Source organism: Solanum pennellii, chromosome 11, assembly GCF_001406875.1.
Source record: "Solanum pennellii chromosome 11, SPENNV200".
Classification (NCBI taxonomy): Eukaryota; Viridiplantae; Streptophyta; class Magnoliopsida; order Solanales; family Solanaceae; genus Solanum; species Solanum pennellii.
The window spans coordinates 34,886,540-34,898,516 of NC_028647.1; the positions used below are offsets into that span (position 1 = coordinate 34,886,540).

General features: G+C 34.9%; 1 long non-coding RNA gene across 1 annotated transcript; it reads right to left on the reverse strand.

Moving 5' to 3' along the window:
- Positions 1-8,230: 8,230 nt before the first annotated feature.
- LOC114074690 lies at positions 8,231-10,918 on the reverse strand. The gene is made up of 2 exons (XR_003575035.1): positions 10,185-10,918; positions 8,231-9,423 (listed from the first exon to the last, which is right to left on the reverse strand). It is a non-coding gene; the product is annotated as an uncharacterized LOC114074690 (long non-coding RNA).
- Positions 10,919-11,977: the final 1,059 nt, after the last annotated feature.

Below are 11,977 nucleotides of genomic sequence, written 5' to 3' on the forward strand. Positions count from 1 at the left end.
ACATCTTGATCTATTTAAAAAATTATTATTCAAAATGGTTTGGTTATATCTAGACCAAAAATGCATATTTTCAAAACCAATGTTAGATTCTTAGGCCATATTATTGAAAAAGGAAAAATTATTCCCATCCAAAGAAGTATAAAGTTTGCATCAAAATTCCCTGATGTTATTACTGATAAAACTCAGCTCCAACGATTCTTGAAAAGTTTAAATTATATCTCTCCTTTTATAAAAGATTTGGCTAGATACACAACTATAGTGTATGATAGACTTAGAAAAAATCCTAAAGCTTGGACTGATAATCATACTAAAGCAGTCAAAAACATAAAGAAGAAGGTTAATAACCTACCATGCCTCACATTAGACAATCCGAATTGGCAGAATATAGTGAAAACATATGCCTCTGATATTGGTTACGGGGGAATTTTAAAATAAATTTCTGCTAATGAAAAACAAGAATACCTTATCCGATTCTATTATGGAAAATGGAATAATAGAAAAAAAAATTATGCTACTATAGCTAAAGAAATTTTGGTTATAGTTAAAAAGTGTTTTAAAATTCCAAGGAGATTTATATAATTAAAAATTTATGGTAAAACTGATTGTCAAGCAGTGAAATTCATCTCTAATAAAGATGTAAAATATGATGTTTCAAAATAGATGTTTGCAAGATGACAACTTTGTTAGCACCTTTTGATTTTGAAATACATTATATTATTCTTTTATGTTATGAAAAATATGTTTTTAAAACGCACTGTAGTGTCATCAAATTTGAATTCTGATAAGCACATAAAAAAATGATATACAAATCACTCATAAATACTAACTTACATCAATTAATCATACATTGTATAATGAATCAATAATAATAATGACCAATTAACTATTTCAATAATATTAATAGTGCATTTTGAAATTAATGCTTAAAATATTTTTTTTTTGAAAAATAGAAAGTGAATAATATTATATTTTTATCCAAAAAAAGAAATACTAAATACCTCAAAGATCTCTTTTACCTGGAATTTTAAAATTTTCTTAAGTAAATTATTTGAAAATCTTAAGCAATTTATTTCATAAAAGTATTATAATTAATTTGTAAGGTTGACAAAAAAGTTGGTCAGAAGAGAAAATTATTCTTTAACTTTTCCTTTTATTCTGTATTATATTATATTTTAACTTCTCATACAATTAACACCAATATATATTCTTATCTCCATCCCAAATTCATGAAGTACAAGTAATAATATATTGAATTTCCTATTTTAATTGAATAAAATAAATATTATATGAGATACATACTTTGATAAATAAAGATTAAAATATTATTTGCTAATATAAATATTATTAACTTTGTATTTTATTTTCAAAAACAGATATCGTAAGTATATATGAATTTTAAAGCACCAAATTAATTATTTTTTAATATTTAATTGACAGTTAATGAAATTGATCCATTATATAATACTCTGTCTTTTTAAAAAGAATGACCACATTCCCTTTTTAGTCTGTTTTAAATGACCCCTTTCTTTTTTGGTAACATTTTAATTTCAACTTTTCACGTGACATGTTTGACACAAGTTCAAAGGAGAATTTTGTACATTCGACCTAACTTTAATTTAGGACCATAAAATTCAAAAGTCTTCTTTGTATTCTTAAACTCAGTGGCAAGTCAAACCAGATTATTCTTTGTGAAACCAAGGGAGTATATGATTCATTGATGTAAGTTGACATTCACAAGTGATTTATATATCAATATTTTTGAAAATATTTGCTTGTGATTTGTATTTCTTGCAGAGAATCTCCTAATTGTTCCAGAGCAACTAGAAAGAGATTCTTTAACCAGAAAGAATTCGGTTCAGATGTAGGATACCTATCCAGAAGTTTTCGCAACTCAATCATAGATGATGGAGTCATCAAAGATTTTACCCTTTCGAACTCTTTCTATAACTCACTAGAGGCCCGGAAACAAAGAGAAGATATGTACGAATGAGATATCCAGCAACAAGAAGAAGGAAAAGGATTGAATAGAGGAACTCCCGAGCATTTGGCGATCTCAGATGTGTCGATATCAATGGTGACTCATTATTTCGATGAATCATTTCAATTATTCAAAATTAACAAGACTATGTTAAGTTTTAAAAAAGAAATTCTTTATAGGATAAAAAAATGAAAAAATAAATTATGACAAAAGATGATTAAGTATGAAAATTTCTTCTTAATAAAATAATATTTATTTATAAAATATAAGATCATTATTTTACTTAAATGAGTTTGATGAATTAAAAAAGTCCAGTCTTGAAAAACAGACTTGAATGACATATCCTGCCAACTAAGATAGATTGAGGCTCTTGAAGTATAAAGTATATTTGGAGGAAAACAGTGATAGTTGAGTGATATTTTGCTCCTAAATGAAACATAAATGAAATTTTAAGGAAATTCCCTAAACATGGGTGACCATTTAGAGAATTGACTCATTAGTAGTGGGAAAAGTTCCGAAAAATACTTCAACTTCGAAAGAAATTGTTGTTACGATTTATGAAAGACCTTTTACTCACTAAAAAATTTAATAATGTATTTTAAAGGTATATATGTGCCCTTGTGGACACATTACTATTTATAATTATGCAATATTTTTATGTCCACCTTGACACATATATACCTTTAAAATACACTATTAAATAGTGCATGAGGTAAATGGTCCTTTCGAAAGTTTGGTAACATAACAATAATTTTGGTCAATGTTCAGATATGTTCAGACCTTTTTCCATATAATTATTATTTTTTTGCTATAAATAAGGAGGTTGTTGAAAAAAAATAGGGTTTGTTACTTTGTGACAACCTGAACGGTCGTTAATTAGGAAGAGACAAACATTCGGAAAATCTGGGCCATTGACCTGCCACCTATGCTAGGGAGGGGTAAGTTGGTGCCAGAGGTAATAGCGAGGTAGAATGTAAATTAAGCGAAATACTATTTTCTCCATCTTCCTAAAATACCTAAATAAGTCGTAAAATACCCTAGAAATCCCAGAAAAGTTGCTCAAAGATTGGGAATGGAGGAGAGGGAGATTTATAGCGTGGTGATGACGAAATCTTGTGAATTCTTTGACAAATCTACTATCACAAACCCAGAAAAATCGAATCAAAGTCAAAACTCCATACAACCACTTGGCGCCTAGGTAGACTAGGTTTTTATAATTGAGTAGTTATAAATATGTACTTACTACGTGATATATGCAAATCAATGGTAGTTTGGGGGTAAACCTTCGTGCACCATGTAAATTACATGAATAAATCTTTGAAAACACAAGTATATGAGTCTAGGCCTGGTGAGGAGGAATTGATGTGTTGTTAGAGAAACCTAGAATTTCTATGATGGACCAAATTGGGTCAAAGATGAGAACACGAGATCAATAGTTGAACTAAAATTATGAATGCATATTACGTTTGAAAATTTAGGTAATGAAATTTATGAATTATGATTAACTAGGCAGAGTGTGGTCAGTTGTGACTTATGTGATATGGAGGGAGGAGTGATTCGTAGGTGATGGTTGTGATTCTATGTTGGTGTGATGTATGCATGTTCTTGCTTTATTATGATACTTGTATATGTATGTATGTTGCAATATTGTACACACTTGTTGTAAATGAGATAGATGAATGACGTTTTTCATGAAATCGTGATATAAATGTATGAACTTGATAATATATTTGTGATTGTGATTGTGGTGTGTGTTTGCGATTGGTTACCACATTCCTTCTTAACTAACTTGGTTTGGATCGCTACATTCCGGCATAACTAACTTGGATCGAGTTGCCAAGTTTCGACATAATATTGGATCATATTTCCACATTCTAACATAATATTGGATCAAATTGCCACATTCTGGCATAACTAACTAGGATCGTATTGCGATGTTCTTGCATACTTACAGTTTGAGTTTGGGTTCTGTGAGAGGATAAATGTGAATTAATCATTGTTGTATACTTATTGACAATATGATATGTGATTGATATACACGTGTTAAATATATTCTGGTATTAGTGGTATAAGTTGCACTTAGTGGGCAATTGAATGGTGGTGGTTGTATTGGGTATTCGTACGTGTTTTAGAATGGTTAATCTATGATCATGAATGTGGGGAGGGGGTTAGTTATTAAGGTGCTAATATATATTTGAGGTGATTTCAAGAGAGAGTAAAGGTGGAGAAGCAAGTGATTTATTTCATGATCTTACTGATTGGTTTCTTATCTTGTGTGGTGTGCGGTTGATTGACCAATGATGCCTACTAGTACGTGTGTTTGTACTTATACTACTCTTGCTATGTCTTTTTGACATAGTTTGGATGTAGGACTGGTGACGTTTATTAGGCGTAGAGAAGGAAATTCTCCAAGCAACTTCCATTATTCTCTTCGTATTGTGGGAGCTATGTCTTTTATTTATATTGTCTAGTTGTACTATTAGTAGATCTTGTACCCGTTTAAACTAGATTCATAAGAGTTGTTTAGAATACTTTACCAATTAATAATGAGTTCAAGGTCTATTTATGAAATCATAGAGTTACAATTGTTACCGTTCATAAAAATATTCTACATGTTTAACTTTTGGGATATGGGGGTTCTCCTACTAAGGTGTTAGAGTGGGTGTCCGCACGACCTGATGGATTGGGTCGTGATAAATTAGTACAGAGCTTAGGTTACCGCTCTCCTAGTATAAGAAAAAAATATAGACTAGACTCTTACAGATTGGTGTGTTGACGTCAATTTTTAATCTATAAGAGGCTAAGAAGCAATCTAGGAAGTTGTTCCACTCATTCTCTCCTTTCTGTGAAGTGTCTCCTTGGATATGATTTGATCCCAATTGGTATCTCCGAATTCCAATTGGTATCTCAACGAAGTGAATTAGACGTCGTGGATATGATCAAAGGGATACCAACAAATTAATTGGAACTGGAAGGTTCTAATTGGTATCTTGCCTTTGGGGCTATAAGGAGCATGGATGACCAGTAATGGTCATTTATGAGAAGAACTAGCTAGAAAAGTGAAATTGTTGTGATGTGTGATTTTAACTGTGTTTGTGTATTCCACATTGTTTGAATGAATTGTAGCTGAGAATATGTGCTTCTTGTTTTGATGGAATCAATGGTGAATGTAAAAGTGAACCTGGTAATGTTTCAGGAGGTGAATTCATGGGTTTTATATGTTTAATTGAACCCTTAGTATGCACAGTATGTTCCCATATTTGTGTAAATTGTGCAAGTTGTAAAGTCTAGGTGTCTACATAGAACAGTGGGAAGGAAACCAGAAAATCTTAACCCGTGTACTGGTCCTATAAAAATTGTTGGAGCGGGATTTTTCCTGCCATAGCGGGACCACCGCAGTGGGAATTTCCCCGCCAAAGAAGGACAGGGAGAGACAGGAATTCACCCAGCCTCCCATGTTTTCCCACATAAAACTTTCAAACCCTGAATGGGATCAAAACAAATCCTTGCAACTCCAAACAATGTTCAACAATAGGAATAAAAAGACTATGAACTTTCAAACTTAAATAAAGGTTGCATGAGAAAACAAAATGAGCATCCCTGTGCTGCCAAAAAATACAAGGTCAAAAGGTAAAACAAGATTGTCTTAAAATATACAGGTAAAAAAAAAAGGGGGGGGGGGTAGTAAATCCAATAAGGGAATCTTGGATTAGATAGTGTCGATGTCTGAATCAAGGTTTTATTGGGGTGTCACACCATTTGAAGCTTCATTCAGCATAGAGAAATCCCTGAAATCTATAGGCTCGAGCAAGGAGAGTGCCTTTTCGGGGGCCACACAAGTAAATATGGCCATGGCGTCTTCCAAATCCGCAACATTAGATGATCCCTGACCACACCCTTTCTCCTCTTCTTGTGCAGATGACGGTAGAGCATTTCAACCTCCAGGGCTGTGCTGGGTAGGACCAGAGTGTATTTAGTGTAAACACTCCCCATCGTCTCCCAAACAACTTCTAATTCCCCCTAAATCTTTGCACCTGATAGTGGGGTCCTCGTCATTCAAACCCACAAGTTGTCCTCTTCCTCTTGCTCATAGAAGTCAAACCTATCCAAACAAAAAGAGGGTGAAGTGGGTGGGTGGGGGGGGATCCATGGGAAGTAAATTATCCATGTCAAAGAGCAACACTCCTACTCGCTTGTACGATGCCATGATGAGTCTAGGAAAGAATAAGGCCTTTTTATTGCCCCGATTAAACATATTCCATTCAGAGATGATATATGATCCCACGTTCAGCTGAATACCCTGTACAACACATTCCACCACTAGAGCCCAAGGAAAGGTCACGTCGGTGCGGTTGCCCGATGGGATGATGAATCTAGACACCAAATGTAGCCCCTTCTTAGTATTAGGTGACCAGTCTGTGCTATTAATGCCCTCTGCAGTAGCCCAATAAACCTAATCCAGCCGAGTGGGCTCCACTTGAATGTATTGAATCCACTCCAAGTCCATCTCCATCAGTTGGTCGTCAAAGGCATTGTTTGGGACCTCCAGTACCTCTAGGGTCTCATTAATAGTGTTGGAGTTTAGAGGGATGTTGGCTTCCCTGATACGGATTAGTCGGTCATCAAAGGCGTGGTTTGGGACCTCCAGTACCTCTAGGGCCCTATTAATAGTGTTGGACATTAGAGGGATGTTGGATCCGCTGATACGGATGACGGGAAGAGGGTCATTCCATCTCGCGGCGCGCAGAAAGACATAGAACTCCCTCACCCAATCGGAACGTGCATCTAGGGGATCCTTAGTCAATGGAATCCACCCGAACTCTACCAATCGAGCATCGAATGTAGGATATTTATCCTCAAACCTATGTAGAGCAAACCCCTTCTCGCATAAAAACACCATGTTTTAGAAGTCATGATGCCTCTGTCGAATCACAACATCGAGGAAATGAATGAAGGGTGAATTATCGTCGCTATGAGCTACCATTCAGATATCCTGCAATTAGTTGGGAAATGAGTTAGGAAATGCGAAAGTATAGTTGGGTTATGGGTTTGCCTTGGGACAGCAATGGTTCTCGAGTGCCAGTCCAGGCTGAGCTGTTGGCTTGGGACATGACAAACTTGGTATCCGAGCACAGAGTTTAAGAGTCTTGTGGAGTCTACGAAGACTTGTCTATAGAGTCTTAGTTATCAGTGTGAATCACGCCACATCTATAATTAGGATGATGAAACACTTAGGAATTTTTCTCAATTTTTCACACTCATTTCGTGCGATATAGTTTGATCTCTAAAAAATATCTTCTACCTCATGCTTGCGCGTGTCTTTCAGTTTAGGCCTCCACGATGAGCTATCAGAGGTCATTGGGCTAGGAGAAATGTTGAACCATAGGAACAAGGGGTACTTTATGCACCCGAAGTGAAACCCAAAGAGAGGTCACTTATGGTGAGTTATGTGAGGCTATTCGGATATTAAGCCAGGTTGTGACCAACCAAGATGGGCACAAAAAGAGAATCAATAGGAAATGTCTGACACTTCTAGGATCCACAAGCTCTTAAGGATGAATCATCCAAACTTTATGTGTTCAAGTGTTAATGAGAATCTAGAGAATTTTGTTGAAGAGCTTCAGAACTTTTTTGAAATCATACATGTTGTTGACATTGAGAAGGTGGAACTAGTTTCTTACCAGATGAAGGGTGTCGCTAGGATATGTTTGTTTTACGAAAATATATATGGAAAGTAAAAATGACTAAGTTCCAAAAAATCAATTAATCTTATGATTTAAGAAAAATCATTTTTTCGAATAAACAGAGTCGCCATTTGATTTTCAGTAAAACCAAGAAAAACTAAAAATTAATATTTCAAAAGATTTAAAACAGATAAAATCAATTGAAAAGGGTTCGAAGTTCAAATATACATTCCGAAAAAATATTAGGCCCTCGGAATGTCCGCTAACTCGCGGTTGACCGGCAATGTGACTAAATGATCATTTTCTGAATAATTTTCCAAATACTATCAAAACAAAATGAATTCACTTCTTCTATTTATTTTTATTTACTACATCAATTTACTTATCATTTTTTAAAGGGGGAATAAATTAAAGGGGAAAGTTTTTTAATAAAGGATATAAGTTAAAGTATTAACAAGGCTAAGGAGTAGAATAAAGACTTTGTAAAAAATTATATGTAGATAAATAAATTTTGAATATATATATATATATATATATATATATATAACGATTAACCATTAGGGATTAATTAAATCATAATCGAAAGTGTTAGTCAACATAAGGACAAATAAACAAAGAGATAAAGAAAGGGAAAATTTGAACTTCGGCCGATTTGCCCAAATTCCACTAAGTTGGGCTTTGGCCCACCTGTACTATACTAAATTTGTCCAAAACATGGGCTTGGGACCACTTTTCAGCAACTCAATTCAGCATGCAAAGGTTTGAGGCTTTTAGGCCTATTTATTGAAATTTTGCTGATGGGCTATTCTTTTAAGCCTTTGGGCTTCCTGTTGCTTTCAAATGGCAAGATATACACCAAGTGTATATCGGATGTATACGCCTTGTATCGGATGCATTTTGCACTCCCAAATCTGTATTTCAGCTTGAAATTCACATTTTTATTTTCCAACATGCTTCGACATATTTTGAACTTGTATACTATATTTACGACTGTATATCACTGTATAAAGCGTGTATATTAGTGTATACATGCTATATTAAATGTATGCATTTATCCATCGTTCCTGTATACCGGTTTCTACCCGTGTTTTGTCGTCAGACCTGTATCTCTCGTATTTTCAATATTTTTAAATCTTTATATCAGAGCATACATGATGTATACAACTCATTTTCTGGATTTTGGAGACTTATAAATTAATTTCCAGCTTTGTATTGGTTCTTCGGAAACCTGTATTTCAATATCTTGTTTGCTGACTCGATGAAGGAATTGACAGAATGCAAGGAAAAGAGTCTCCACAGACTCGGGAGAAGCCGTTTCAAACATAGAAGAGAATAAAACAAGGTAATAATTAATAATAGAGTATAAATCTTATGAAATGCAGCCATGACAAACAAAAATAAATAAGACCAAGATGCACGTGCTTGATTTGCTATACCCACGTTATACCACAATGACCAAGGAAAAGCATGTAATACTCAAAGCATATCCATTTGAAATTAAACTAATCTCCTCATGGTAAAACCAGCAAGAATGATAGTTAAATATTAAAGACAAACAATAATCAAATGAAAAGTTCATGTAATTAGGATTAAGATACAACATGAAACAGAGCAAAGGCAACAATGTATATATGTTAAGAATAAATAATTTTTTTCTTAAATTGGAGTAAAGATGATGGCCAAAAGCACGATATGTCATTATTTCTCACTAAGAGGTTAGGCATGAAAACAGTGAGGGACTTTTCCTTTCTAAATCTCAGCCTAAGCAAAAAAAAAAAAAGCAAGTCAAATATACAAGAAACACTTATAATACTAAAGTCAAACCACTGACAGATCAAATAAAAACTGAAAGACGTGTTTGAATTAGCTAGATCACTCAATGACATGATACTCAAAATATATACAGATTTTCAAACAATAAGTTTAAATAAGCACCTTGGAATTGCGAATGATACATGATAGAAACAAAAGGTTGAAGACTACCACATCTCTTCATGCTATAATATCGAGATCAATACACAAAAGAACACAATCTAAAGCTAGACAAATTAGTTAAGCTTGTAGCAAATCTTTGCGAGTTACAGGAAGAGAGGATAAAAGGGAACTCTTGGGGAGCTTAAACTTAAATAGGAAGGGAAAGACTTTTCAGACAAACAGAACACCACCTCAGGGGTAAGATTTCAACACAAAATCACATAATTTGTGACTAATGGGCACGCTTAACATACTATAGGAAGAAAATAGCAAGCTTATAAAGAGAGCCATAAACGATCCCGCAATAAAATGACAAGTTAAGATGCATCTCAACACTTCACATAACTATAGTCGAATCATGGCCAGATCGAAACAGAGAGAAAAAAAAAAAAGAAAAACGCATCTCATCGTCTCAATAAACCTCAATCACACTAAGATAGAGGGGTTGACATTAAAGTAAAACAAAGCAGCATTAAACAAAAGAGCTATTCCAAATAGTAGGCTAAAGGCACGCAAATGGACTAATAAGAGAAAGTGGAAAAGTATACCCTTTTCAGAGCAGGAACGAGGACAAAGAGCTTGCTATGAGAACGATCCTTCCACCACCAAACCGCAACTCCGATGAACTTTCGAGAAAAAAAAAAGAACAAAACAGGAATCGGAAGCCTTACTCTCTGTGATTTTAAGACCTATTCCCAAGTGTTTATTTGTAATAGCTATATCACTAGTGGTTCTTACGGCGATTTTTATCTTTAACAACGACTCCAACCCTTATCCCCCTAGAATAGTGGACGAAGCAATATATATAGGAATGGATTAGGGTTTTTTCGACTGGTGGAGAGCGGAGGAAATCTCGAAAAAGACTGGGGTAAAATCGAGATTCCATGTCTAGTTTCGAAATTGAAAAACACTAAAGAGATAAGGTTGAGGTTGAATAGTACGAGCTTGTACAATTTCTGAATAGAAAAAGGGATGAGAGCCGTCCGATTGCGCTCTTAATGACGATGGGGCAAGGAGATGTCTCCATCTGGCCTGCTCGCGTACGGAGAAAGTTGCTCTTCTGCAGGGGTACGAACGGACAGAGAAGGAAAGGGAGAAACGCGGCTTAAGTCACATTTGGCTTCGCGGCTAGAGCTTTTCGAGCTCTCTCTGCTCACGCGTGGAAGAGACTAACAACAGGGGGATATGCCTGCTGGTTTCTTTTCCTTTGGTGAAGAAGAAGAGAAAGGGGAATTGGGTCGGGTTTACTGGGTTTTGGGGTGCGCTGGATAGAGAAGTGTGTTTGGCCTTTGCTGGGAATTAAAAGAATTGGGCTGGGCTAAATAAAATCAAAAGGCCCCATGCATCCTCCTAATCCATATCATTTAAAATATTCAACTAATACAAATTTATTACTAAGCTTCTCAATGAAAAATAACTAGTCGGATTAAAATAAAAACTGACCCAATGTGGAAGTCCTTTCATAATTAAATTAATTAATAAAAAAACTTTGGAGACAAGCCTTCAAGTATTCAAGAATATATCGCTAGTATACGTATATATACTATTTAGGAATTATAAGACATAAAAGGTTAACTTAAAATAACTCAAAACCATTTTACTTGATATAGACATTTAGTCTTCGTACAATCTAATTATTTTAAAATTGTTTAGAGTTGAGAAGCTTGTTAATTAATTTGTACCGGAGAGGGTAAAAATTGGGTGTCAACAATGTTTTGATTAATGGAAGATGAACATAGCGGAAGATGCACCACCTGTGAATTGAGCTTGTTTTGAGGAGGACTTCTTGGGACGTTTCTTTCTCTGAGAACTGAAAGAGGATAAGGTACAAGAGATTCTCATGCTTAAGAAGGATTCTTTGAGCGTTCATGAGTACAATTTGTGGTTCACAGTACTTTCCAGTATGCTCTGGAGATGGTTGCTTATATGAGGGGAAAATGAAATTATTTTTTGCTGGAATGTCTCGTATATCGAGTAAGAAAGGTAAGTCTGCAATACTAATAGATGACATGGATATCACAAGGTTGATGGTCTATGTGTAGTAGGTTGTGGAAAAAAATTGAGGGATAGGGAAAATTTTAAGAATAAGAGATCTAAGATAGGGAATGTGTCAAGATAGTAGGAGAATAATGTCAAGCACTCATCCTTCCAATAGAAATATAAGGGACCTGCTCAATCAACTTCTAGTGCACCTGCACCTAAGAACAAAAGTGAGTACAATATCAAGATTTCAAAGCTAAGCCTGCCTGTTCTCCTGGTAGTATGGCACAAGGGGTAGTAAACCTCCTACTTGCCCTAAGTGTGGTAGGAACCACTCAGGTACATGTCGTGAGGGCTCCAC